Consider the following 13,091-nt stretch of genomic DNA (forward strand, 5'->3'; position numbering starts at 1 on the left):
GCATAACTAATATATAGAGAAATTGCTTTACTGCTATCTTTGGTTTGATATATATATATATATATATATATATATATATATATATATATATATATATATATATATATATATATATATATATATATATATATATATATATGTGTGTGTGTGTGTGTGTGTGTGTGTGTTAAAGATACCAAGATATTTTTTACTTAGTTTTAATCCTTTTCCAAAGTAGCCAAAACAAAGTTTTGTGTGTGAAATATATTGACGTCTGAGCTACTTGTATATGACTTCATATCACTTGCCTTAGTATGTATTCCATAATGCAAAGCACACCCTCTTTCAAGTGTGTATAATGCAATGCATAATAAGAAGGGCCACTACCCATACAGGTTTCGACCTTTATTGAAGTCTCTTCAGTGGGAGCCAGACCCGGGAGAGATACCAAGGTTGAAGTAATGCAGAAGTCATATATATCTCATATACAAGTAGACAAAAGGTGCTTGACCTTCTTAATAAGCTTTGCATTATGGGGATACATACTAAGGCAAGTGATATGAAGCCATTAGCCTCTAGCTACTTGTATATAGAGGCTAATGACTCTATATAGAGTCATTAGCCTCTATATACAAGTAGGTAGCTCAGACATGCATATATTTCATGCACAAAACTTTGTTTGCTTACTTCGGAAAAGGATAAAAAACAAGTAAAAAATTTCTTGGTATCTTTAACAAGGTAAACATTTTTACAAGGTAAAAACTTTCTACATCTTTCTCTCATCCAGAGATTTTTATTAAGAAGGTCAAGCACCTTTTGTCTACTTGTATATGAGATATATATGACTTCTGCATTATTTCAACCTTGGTATCTCTCCTGGGTCTGGTTCCCACTGAAGAGACCTCAATAAAGGTTGAAACTGGTCTGGGTAGTGGCCCTTCCCATTATACATTGCATTATACATGCCTGAAAGGGGGGGGGGGGTGCTTTACATTATGAGATACATACTAAGGCAAGTGATATGAAGTCATTAGCCTCTATATACAAGTAGCTCAGACGTGAATATATTTCACAAGCAAAACTTTGTTTTGCTTACTTGGGAAAAGGATTAAAACTAAGAAAAAAATTTCTTGGTATCTTTAACGTATTTTATACCCAGGTAAAAAACTGTCTACATCTTTCTCTCATCCAGTGATTTTTATTAAGAAGGTCAAGCACCTTTTGTCTACTTGTACATGAACCTGAACAGTCTGGACTTGCAGAGCATGCCATCAACACTAGACATAGAGTTCATTGGAACAAGACAAAAGTCATTCAAAAAAGTCGGTTCCTCATGGAACTCTACAAAGAAACATGTGAAACATTACTTCACTCCCCTAACTTAAACAGATCCAATGGTCTATGTTTATCTTCTTTGTGGGAGATAGTACTCTATAAATCAGCCAATCTTTCCTAACTTTTGTAATTGTATACACATATATATATAGTGTTTTTTTTTTAAATTTTATTTATTATTTTTTTAAAAATAAGTTTAGGAAATTTAATGACCTTTTCAGTTATCTTACATTAGCTACTTAGGTGGTGCCTTGTGAATATGTCAGTTATTGTTTAATTAGCCTTTGTACTTGTACTGATGGTGCCTGTGATACTCAGGCGAAAATTCTACTAATAAAGAATATTTTACGTGAGTTAATTCCGTTATTATAATTGTAAGTAATATGTCTACTCACAGTATTTCCTTACTGAAACTTATACCATTGTTTGGTATTCACCAAGACAGTCCATGAACAAGGTTGGGTTGGCATGGAACTTACAGGCTTGTTCATGGACTGTCTTTGAACAGTCCATGAACTATGGACTGTTCAAAGACATAGTTCATGGACTATGTCTTTGAACTTTAAACTATTGTATTCTGTATTAGCTTAAACTACAAACAAAAATGGTGGTACAATGTCATAAAGGTCATGCTAGTTGGGATGTACCAGTTAAACAAGGCATGTGTTGTACTTGTCAGGGAACTAGGACAATGAGTGAAAAGCAAACTAGTGAAATAAACTGAAAACAAACTTATCCTCAGTAGAGTGGAAGAAATAAGCACCATCAACATGAGAAGTATTACTGGAAACGAAGTGAAAGTCACAGAGAAATTAGAGAAGTATATGTCGACATTGAAGAATAAAGAATAGAGATGGAGATGAACTTCAATGGTAGGTCATTTCAAGTAAAATGCAAGTAAATTTCAAAATGGGAAATCAGACAATGAGACTTGTTTGGGTAGATAGGTCCAGGAAAGATCTGGGATTATACTAGATTTATAGGATTATATTACGATTATACAAAAGAAGACGTCAAGGAGAGAAGTTTGTGCTATTAGAGAGAGCAAGTGACAAAGAAAAAGCCATTCTTTGTTGGAGATTTAACCAGTAGAGTAGGAAAGGAATACCAGATATATTTTTTATATATTCTGAAAAATTTAGAGAAAAGAGCAAAATTATTAATAATAATAAGTACCTGCAGGATTTCTGTTCAGAATATGGACAAGTCATTACAAACATGTTCCAACATAAAAATGCGCATAAATTCAAATGGGAGAATACACAACAAATAAGAAATTATTAACTATGTTTATGTCAACAGGTGAAATCTTCAAACTGGTTTAGGATACAAGAGTATAAATTTCAAATTCCCTGTTGTATGGAAAATTTGAAGTGTTAGCCATTTTCTTTCAAAGCAGGATAAAAATGAATATCATATTTAAAAGAAAATGATGTACAAACGTTTTATAAAATATCAAAGTTGAACAGCTTTCAGAGGCGAACTGTAAACTCAAAATACAGTTTTTCAAATTATAGTACCACTATTCAGGGCAATATGTAGAGAGAACCATCAGATGTAATACCCTCAAACTTCATGAGTACCTACCCTAACCAGATCACAGGAAATTTTGACAATTAAAAAAATTCCTTAAAAAATGACTCTGATAGGGAAAATATGGCACTGTGAACAGGAAAAATTCTATTAATATGAATATCCACACAGTGAGTTCACATCATTGTGATTATGAAATGATTCAGAGTCAATGACTAAGGATGTTATTCAATGATGTTTATTTCACTCATTTCATAAAATAATGTGATACAAAAAACATATCATACAGAGCAAACATGCTGCAAGGAGATCCAGATGATCAACGAAGGTGATGTTACATGTGTTGGTCACTGTGCAAAACCAACAGCTGATACCACCATACAGCACTGGCTATAGTAGAACACAATTAATTTGTCAAAAGGTTTCACATACAATGTGCAATTTTGTCTTTCAAATCTGCCAGGTGAAGAACTTTGCCCCAATACACCATGCTCTTGAAGTAACCCCAAAGTCAAAAGTCACAGGGATTAAGGTCTCTGTGAATACGATGGCCATTTCATGGAAAATGAGCCACTGATTACTCTATCCTTTGTGAAATGTTGACACAATAATTGTTAAACTTCATGTCCTATGTGGAGAAGGTGCCCCATTTTGTATCAACTATGTTGTGTTGATGCAAGATGTGAACGAAATAAACATCACTGAATAACTTCATTTGTCATTGAATGAATCACAATCATGTGCCATATTTCCCCTACTATTTCTGTCATTTCTGAATAAATTTTTTTTTATTGTCAAAATCTCTTCCTCATTATCTGTTTAGGATACCCACCAAATCTGATGGTAATAAATGAATTTCATCACCCAGCATGAAACCTATGCTCTTCTTGGTGGGGTTCTCAAGTGACTTGAAAAAGTACTGGATTATTTAAAAAAAAAAAAAATAAATAAATAATATATATATATATAATTATTGACTTCTACTTGGTTGTTTTGATACATTTTTAAAAAAGATTTAATGACTTAAACCGAGATAACTTATAAAGTTTTAATGAGAATAATACAACTGGTTTCGGCTTATAACAGCCTTCATCAGGTATTCATTAAAGGAAAAGTATAGTAATAAACATTGAAGTATCTAAAAGACTGGGAATTATAGGTAAAAATTGCCACACATAATTGAAACAAAAATGTTGTATTTTTAAGTTGTTCTAACTGGCACGCTATTGTTTATTGCGGTTCATGAGAGCCTGCACGCTTACACGCAATAAACAATAGCGTGCCAGTTAGAACAACTTAAAAATACAACGTTTCTGTTTCAATTATGTGTAGCAATTTTCACCTGTAATTCCCAGTCTTTTTTTTACTGCACACTACTGTGCCCAGATTTGGTCACCTAGTTTCTTCTTGATGGGGAGGAGGTTGAGAAGATCCAGAGGCGAGTGACCAAGATCATAGCAGGTCTATGGAATGAACCTTATGAGAAGTGGAAGATTTGTGGGTTGCAGAAATTGGTTGATAGGTGGAAAAGAGGAGATATGATTGAGACATTCAAATTGCTGAAGGGTTTTTATAGGATAAATTCAGAGGATATTTTTGAGATCAGGACTGGTGGTGGGAAGACTAGGGGACATCTATGGAAGCTTGGCAAGAGTGTGGTTAGTAAGGGTGTTAGAGATGTTACCACTCTTTACTTTTAGAGTGGTAAATGAGTGGAATAAGCTGCCAGAGTCTGTTGTGGGTGCTATGACAGTGAATGAGTTGAAGGCAAGGTATGATAGATACTGTGAGAATGTCGAATAGATGTGTGGACATGATGTTTAGGGCCTCCCTCGATGAGTCTAAGGACTCCTTGGAGTCGCCCGTAATAGTAATAGTAGTAAAGGAGTTCAAGAAGAGATATGATAGTTATTGTTTTGATAGCTTGGGTCTCCGGCGATGAGTCATCTGACTCCATGGAGATTCCCATAAAATAATAATAGTTTTATTACAGTAACAATGACATCCTATTTTTAACATTACAATTGTTATATTAGATTTAGGATTCTGGATTGACTATAAACAGGACTATAGATAATCCAGAATCATAAATCTAATATAACAATTGTAATTAAAAATAGGATATCATTGTTACTGTAAGAAAACTATTTATAAGAAAGAAAGTTTCTCTCATGTCATTTTAAATAGAATTTAGCTCTGTTGTAGTTTCTAAATAATTAATTAATTTGTAATTTTATCTGTATTTTTTTTTCACTAGAGGTAATGCCGGTAGAATAACCGGTGATCAAATTACTATTTCTTTAGCTTACTGTGTGAAATGTAACTCAGCTTATCCTTGTATATTTGTATATACTCCATATGATGACCTTCATATGAAGGTCGAAACGTCGGGAAATTAATATTGTTATTTATAGTCCATAATTTCTAAAATGAATGCTGACCACCGTGCAACACAAAAAGAAAAAAGTGTGAAGAAGACTGTTTCAAAGCACACAGAGGTAGAACTGAAAAAGAAGAGTGAGAAGTTAATTCTATATGTCTGAGTTCATCTAGAATTAGATAGTGAACAGATGTAGATGTTGACCAGAAGTTGCTCTTGTGTTTACAGGCTGAAGGAAAAGTAGTGCGATGATGGCAGAAGAATGATGGCCCATGAAAATACCCATAGAAAAGGCATAAGAGAGAAAACTGAACGTCGGCGAGAGACTGAAAGGGATCTGTTGGGGTCAGGGGTTAAATATTTTTACGACGCTCTTGTTGACCACCACGTGTGAGAACAATAAAAAAGGTTTACATAGCGTCAGAAGTTGTGTACAAGCAGGAATTAATATCTGGGGGGCGGGAAAGGATACCAAGTTTTTCTCATATTTTTTTTAAGAGAGCTTAGGAAATCTAGTCAATTCAAAAAGCGAGATCGGATTTTTCGTGAATGTTTGGTATTATGAAAGGTGAAGAGAAGTGAAGTGAAGTGTGATCTTTCTTGTGTGAAATAAAACAGGACAAATATACGAGTACAAATAATAGTAAATGCTGGCCTGATTGGCCGAATGGTTAGCGTATCCGCTCTACTGCAAGCTGCGGATTCGAATCCCGCTAAGGGAATGGATGTTTTTGATTGTCTTTAGGTGGAAGGTGAATTTCACCACCTGGTGTGAGACCACCTCCCCGCTTATTGGAGCCCTGATGTGGCATGAAAAAGTTTCATGTTTGGTCTCTAGACCAGGGTTTCCGGACTATGTAAAAAAATCAATAAAAATAGGGGGGAAAAATCATCAGCTCGTCCACGGTACGAATGTACATAGATTTACAAATAAATGTTTCGTAGGCCAGAGCCACATAAAAAATGGTTATATCTGCTCATATTATTAATGATATCTATTAGAAATCATTTGCCCATGACACAGCTGTTTAGTTTGTTGCATGCTTATATACCTGAATCTCATCAACTTAGCGTTGCACGATGGATTAAATCCGTGGTATTCAACCTATGGCACGCCAAAAATAAAATGACGCAATCTAATTCTGTAATACAGTACACTTAAAACATAGATCTGATATCACGAGTATGCTGGTAAAATTCTAGAATCACTGAAAGAATTTTAACAGTTTATTAGAACTAGAATTTTTCAAAATAAGAAAATTTTAAATCAGTTAATAAATGAAATACTTTTATTTGCTATCCTCATGGAGTACAGAACTCACCCATTCCACCCGTTAAACTGCGTCTTCTCGGACCGGTTTGTCTGTCTGTCTGTCTGTCTTAAAGAATGTTATTTGTGATTCAAGAAGAAAAAAAAACCAAGCCGCTTCTGTATGCCATCAGTTCACTCATGTTCGATAAAATAAAAAATAATTAGAATGTTCCACGCATCATTATGAAATTCGAAGCCATTTTTTCCCCTCAAAGAGATGCTTCTGGAATTGGCCACGGATAACAACCTGATGATCTGCAATACCAAATTCCAACAAAAAGATTCTCGTAAATGGACATGGCGCTCCTTCGATGGAGAACCTCAGTTCAACAGTGCAGATCATTCCAAGGAACTGATATTGATTCGGATATTGACCACAGCTTAGTGATTGCGAATATAAGACTAAAACTGAAACAGAAATACAAAGGAAAGTTCCAAAAGGCTAGAGACATCTCAAGACTAAATGAAGACAGGCTAAGAACAGCATATCAAAACATACTAGAATCAGGGAGAATCAATTCTGTAAAAGAGATGCATAAGCTGTGTAAGGAAATATGGAGATCAGGGTATGTCTCCGAAGAGTGGAAAAAATCGGTCTTGGTTGTTCTTCATAAGAAAAGTAGTTCTTTAGAATGCACCAATTACAAAACTATTGCATTAATGAGTCATCTTGGCAAAGTGCTGATGAAAATACTAACAGAACGCCTGAAGGGTCATATGGAGGCACATCTTCCTGATGAGCAAGCCGGATTTCGAAAAGATCGAAGTACACCGCAACAAATTCTCGCACTAAGACTAATAGCAGATAAAGCTCGAAGAAAGAACAAAAAGATATACTGCTGTTTCGTGGACTTCCAAAAAAATTTTGATAATATTGACCAAAATATAACATGGACTGTCTTGGAATCCTATGGTGTGGACAATAAATTGATCCGCCTGTTGAAAGATATAAACAGCCAAGCCCAAGCAAAAATCAGGATAGATGCGACTGGAGATTGGTTTGCTACTAGTCAATGTGCAAGACAAGGGGACCTAATATCACCAACCATCTTCATCAGACATCTGGGAAGGACACTAAATAAGATCAAAGAAGGTGAAGGCATTTCAATAAATGGAATGAGAATAAACTACTTCTGCTTTGCAGATGACATCGTCCTGATTGAAGAAGACGTAGCAAGGCTGGAACAGACATTACAAACACTATACATATAAGGAAAAATATATGGACTAAATGTCAACTTTGAAAAAATAAAACAATGATATTTGGACAACAGGAGTTACAATAGACAGATTTCAACTGGAAAATGTGGAACATTTCACGTATCTCGGATGCCACATGACGCATGACTTGGACCCCAAAAAAGGGGTAAAAATTAGAATAGCCAGAGCAACAACTATTTTAAAAGCCATGGACAAAATATGGAGAAGCCGAGCTATAAAGATGCAAACTAAACTGCACATTGTAGAAACCTGTATCTTTAGCAGCATACTCCATGGATGTGAGGCCTGAAAGAATCTGAAAGGAGGATATTAGCATTTGAGAAGAAGTGCTATCGAAAGATCTTGAAAATAAGCTGGATCCAGAAAGTGAACAATGAGGAAATCTACAGACCAAAAGAAAACCTGATACAGAAAATAATGAAAAGGACTCTACGTCTCTTTGGCCATATATATGGAATGAACGATGAGAGAGAAATAAAAATGCTGCTGTTTGGGATGATTGAAGGAAAGAACAAAAAAGGAAGACTAAACAAAGAATGGGGCGATGACATTGTCAAATGGTGCGGAAACTCTATACACAAACTGAGGAATCTTGCACAAAATAGAATACAATGGAAAAATCATATCAAGATGGCATCAGACACCTACGGGCATTGGGCCCATGGTTGTTGATGATGATGATGATGAGTTACAAAAGACGCATACTGTGATTATTTGAAATCACTTCGAAGTGTTTTTAAACATTCACCGATACGCATCCTTTGGATGCAATGACAACTCGAATTCGTACTTGAAATTTTTAGAACTAAGTCTTACCTCAAAAATTCTCTAGTTGGCGTTTCAAATAAATCACAATTATTATACAGTATATGCTACGTGATATTTGTTGACACACATTTAAAATCTGAGCGAACACAAACAGCAAAAGTATTCCAGCAGTATAAAGTTTAAATCTGATCAATGCCTTTATTACTTAGGATATTTAATATTCTAGATTGTTCACATTTAAGCCAGTTTTATTTTAAATTCATATTAATTTTAATAATAGGTTGAAGTAGTCACATTGGAGACTGCTAAAGAAAGAGTGTCATGAGTTACATTCTAGTAACCTACTAGAAGTCAACTTATAACAACCCAGAATAAACGTGAACAGATAGGGGTACATACAAAAATAAATACTAGTTAGTATTAAGAAATAGGATCTCTAGCCAAACCACCGTAATGCACTCAAGCTTGTTGAGAGAGTTCCTACCCCTTAAAAAAAAAAAATAAATAAATAAAATAAAATAAAATAAAATAAAAAACATGAGAGCTAAATGGGTGCTATGACTTTTAGGAATGAAAAGTTGTTAAAGAATCTACAGTCAATATTAATAAATTATAACAAAATAAATAAGTCAATAAATTATAAAAAAAAAACTAAAATCTATGTACAGAATATGTAACTTTTTAGCCTAGTCAAAATAGTATAATTACTCAGAGATTTGGAACCGCTGTCGCGTGAAGTGCAACAAATAGACATGTGAAATAATAATAGTAAGTGATAATTATATGCAGATTTAGGTACTAATTAGATTATTATTTTTTCAAAAAAATATATATATAAATATCTGCTTTTTATAATACAGCATAAATTTCAAATATTCCATTAATTACAGCAACTACAAGATGAATATATAATAACTAGTTATTATATAAGCTGCCGGGGAAGGAAGGAAGGAGAGGGGGGGAGAGAGAGAGAGCATATTGACATAACTCGCCGATATTTCCTACAAGTCTTGAATATTTCCGTTAGATACAGTGCGGAATGTTTATAGTATAGTACACCCTTCTTAATTATTTCCCTTTGCATTTCCTTTTTATGTCACACTTTCAATGTCAGAGAAACTGAAACGCCTCAAGCACAATTTATATACAATGCAAGACATATCTTGACCATGGCAAAAAATAAAATTATAATTTAATTAAATATGCAAATGATATGGCATAACATTTAGCATAATAAAGTTCGGCTGATAAATGTTCAGAATAAATTCCTTTAAGTATTAGACATTTAAGTATTATTTTTTATATAATATAATTTAAGTATTATTCAGGTAACCGATTACTCTCGACAATGTTGTCTTAATGATTTGGTGCATTTCGTTAGTGATTGTGGGGATCAGCTCTTCATTTCTGGATCTATTTTGGCATATAACTGACTTTAAATGATCCGAAAGAAAATGATCCAAAAGAGTAGCAAATGGGACATCTGGGCCCCCAGTCCAGATATCCACGACAACAGAATCCACTTATGTGTTATATTTTCGTAAATTTCGTGATATCTTGCTATGTAATTCCTAACGTTTTCTGCAATATGAATTTCAAGTCGACTTTCCATTTACGGCTCTGTCAAAAACACTGATCCTACAATTTTTCTTACTGTCAATACAAGCCCGAACAGTAATTCGTAGGTGAATGTGTGAATGAACATCTTCGATCCTAAGAGGATTTTCTCTGCTCCAATATCGGAAGATGAGCTGAGAAATCTATTAACTCTGTCATTTAAATAAAAACACGCTCTGCACTGAATAAAAATAGTTGTCTGTTTTACTTGTTGTTCTCAAACCCATTCAGAAAACTCAGAAAATTCGCTTTCAGGAAGACCAGATTCAAAGGACAAGTAAGATCTAGGTGTAATGATTCAGTAAGTAGCAAATCAGAAGACTAAAATGGCTGTGTTACCATACTGGAGAACTGAGAAGTAACGGATTTGAAAAAAAAAAAAAAAAAAAAAAAAAAACTGTTTATATGAGGCCATTAATAATACAAACTTAATCAAGTAGTACTATCAAAGGAACAATGGTACCTCCTTGAAAGTATATATATTAGAAAGATGATGATTTCATTTATTCAAACCCAATTTATTATTATTTTTTGCTCAAAATTTACATTTTATTAATTATATGAACAGCCAAAGGCTGATGATATAGTGCTCCTGTCCTCCAAGTTAAATGACTTACAGCTAAAAACTGATGACTTCGCTCGCTGTGCAGAAACTATGAGTCTTCATATAAACAAGACGAAAACTAAGGTCATGCAAATAAATGAAAAATCAAATAAAGAAATTAAGTTAAAAAATTAAACAATTGAAGATGTTGATACTTTTACATACCTCGGATCAGTAATAAATAAACAAGGCGACACTGACAAAGACATTTTACAAAGAATTGCTAAAGCACAAAATTGTTTCAGGTCATTGAATAATTATGGAAAGCATCAAATATTACAGTTAAAGTGAAAATTAGTATCTATAAATCTATTGTGCGAGCAGTACTGCTATATGGCTCTGAAACTTGGAAACTTACCAAGGCACAAAATAATAAATTGGACATTTTCCAAAAGAAATGCTTAAAAAGAATTTTAAAAATCTTCTCACCAAATACAATCACTAACGAGGAACTTTTAAAGAAAACCTTCTCTAAGTCAATAGATGAAGAGATTTGCCTAAGAAGATGAAAATGAACCGGACATTTTCTTCGTATGGGGATAAACAGACTTCCCCAAGTAGCACTGAGTTCAGCTCCAGAAGGGAGACGTTCTAGAGGTCACCCAAAATTAACCTGGAGAAGAATGATGGAATGTGAAATGAAGGAGGCAAGATGGGTGCATTGGGCAGAAGCAAGAGCAGCTGCGAGGGACAGGGGCAGATGGAAAACCAGCATTGAAGCCTTATGTGCCGGTAGGCACGGAAAGACCTGATGATGATCAAGATCATCTATGATAAGTATCATAAACACTGATCATGATATCCTGCAATGGGGCAACAACAGCCTAGTCACCTTCAACACTTCCGAAACCCAGTTTTGCTCATTTTCTCACAAAGAAGAAAGAAAGAAAGAAAGGCTTAGTTTTCTTCTCTACTTACTTTAGATGATACTCAATTTAACAGTCAAGACCAGATCTCTGGTCTTGACTGTTAAAGGGGTGCTTAAGGGTCAAAGCTGTATAACTGAGAGGAGACCTCCATATAGCATTTAAAGGAATGTGGAGAACCGACCAGGGCTTCTGACCTAATGTCCAATCCTCACCTTCTCGTGGTGCACCCTGTTGGGTATCTACTTTGATACTGAACGAACGAGGATGGGCTGGCAATTTGGGATTTAGCCGACCAAATTGTAATCTTATTGGTTAAACCAAAATAAAAAATGATGGTACAACATGACAAAATTTCATGCCGGCTGGAGCGTCACCCGGTTAAACAAGGCCCCCGTTGTTTTCGCCAGGGAACCAGGGCGAACAGCGAAAAGTCAGCTACTGGAACAAATCTGAAAACAAACCCCAACTCAACATCACTAGAGTTAAAGATCGGTACTATCAATGTAAGAAGCCTGAATGGCAAAGAAATGGAGCTAGCTGAGGAATTAGATAAGTACCAGATCGACATAATAGGGGTGACTGAAACAAAAAAGACCAAAACTAGTGAGATCTTTCTAAGCAATAAATACAAAATGTTATATTCAGTCAAGGACAATCAAGGAAAAGAAGGAGTACCCATAGTATTTAACACAAAATACGAGGCTAATCTTCTTGAATGGCAGTCAGTCTCAAGTAGAGTAATGTGGGCAAATATGAGAATGGGGAACTGGACAATGAGACTTATTTGTGCCTATGGTCCCAAAGGAAGGTTCTACTAAGGTAGAAGCGGAGGAATTTTTTGACGCTTTAGAAAAAGCAACTGACACAATGAAAAAGGAAAAGTTGGTCCTTGTTGGGGATCTAAATAGCAGAGTAGGAAATGATTGTGAGACATACAAAAATATTTTGGGAAAATTTGGAGAAAAGAGCAAAGCTAATAATAATGGCAAATATCTGTTGGATTTCTGCTCAGGACATGGACTGATTATTACTAACACCATGTTCCAACATAAAAATGTACACAAATTCACATGGAGAGAAGAGGCTAGGAATAAGAAAAGTCTCATTAACTATGTTATTGTTGATAGTGATGTTTTCTCCCTGGTGCAGGACACAAGAGTGTACAGAGGATTTGAAATTGGAAGTGATCACTATTTAGTCTTGAGCAAGATAAAATTGAATTTCATATTGAAAAGAATAACATGTAAGAAAGTTTTAAAGCGAATAAAAGTTGAGCAGCTCTCAGATGTCAACTGTAAACTAAAATACAGAAAGATTATTGAAAAGAAAATGAAAGAGTTTGAGAACAGGAATCAAACCTTGGAGATTCAGTGGCAAACTCTGAAGAAAACATTGATTGATTCTGCCAGAGAGGCATGTGGTGAGGATGTGTGCAAGGATAAAAAAATCAGAACTCCCTGGTGGACACAGGAA

General features: G+C 34.7%; 1 protein-coding gene across 1 annotated transcript in view; it reads right to left on the reverse strand.

Moving 5' to 3' along the window:
* The window catches only part of LOC150094275 (uncharacterized), a 449,181-nt gene that overhangs the window by 844 nt on the left and 435,246 nt on the right, over positions 1–13,091 (reverse strand). The window lies entirely within an intron of this gene.

The sequence above is a fragment of the Typopeltis vanoorti genome, chromosome 22 (assembly GCF_054136105.1).
Source record: "Typopeltis vanoorti isolate ZY-2024b chromosome 22, IOZ_Tvanoo_1.0, whole genome shotgun sequence".
NCBI classification, from domain to species: Eukaryota; Metazoa; Arthropoda; class Arachnida; order Uropygi; family Thelyphonidae; genus Typopeltis; species Typopeltis vanoorti.